Source organism: Arachis hypogaea, chromosome 18 (assembly GCF_003086295.3).
Source record: "Arachis hypogaea cultivar Tifrunner chromosome 18, arahy.Tifrunner.gnm2.J5K5, whole genome shotgun sequence".
Classification (NCBI taxonomy): Eukaryota; Viridiplantae; Streptophyta; class Magnoliopsida; order Fabales; family Fabaceae; genus Arachis; species Arachis hypogaea.
The window spans coordinates 134829876-134830565 of NC_092053.1; positions in this window are offsets into that span (position 1 = coordinate 134829876).

Genomic DNA, 690 nt, shown 5'->3' on the forward strand with positions numbered 1-690 from the left:
GAAAAAGTTTCATCCTATAAAATGTTGAAAAAAGTGTGACAATTTTCAACATACAACTCTTGATATAACTGCCGCTAAACCAACTATTGCGGTACTTTCTAACCACTGTCCTTTGTTAACACAAAATTTATCATTATTTTTGTGATGGTTTCTAACCGTTGCAATTTTGGTAACTCGAAAATCTTCATTGTTTTTCGTGGCAGTTTTTAACCTATAAATCTTTAAAAATTTTGATCAATTCTCTTGTTTGAAACTTGTAAAATTTGGGTTAATTTTATTTATTGTTTTTTTTAATTTAATTTTCAGAATTTCGATCTAATTTGTCATAATTATGAATAGAAACAAGTCAGGTAGCTTATTAAGAACCTATAAATTTATCGATATTAGGCTTGACTTGTTTAATAAACAAGTCATGGTCAATTTTTTTGTAAAAATTTATTTATTTATTTAGGTTCTTCATCAAATTTATGAAGTTTTGTAAACAAGCTTGTTTATGTATATATTTGTAAATAATAATCTTTTATATTTAAAAATTATATGGCTTTAATTTGTTAGAATTTGAATAAAGATTGATAGTTAATTATCATTAAACTTATCTCTTATCTTTTAACCACCATATTGAGTAAGTCATTTATACATCGTAATGAATAAATATATTTATGGGTAATGCTAGGGAGAAAAAAAAAACAG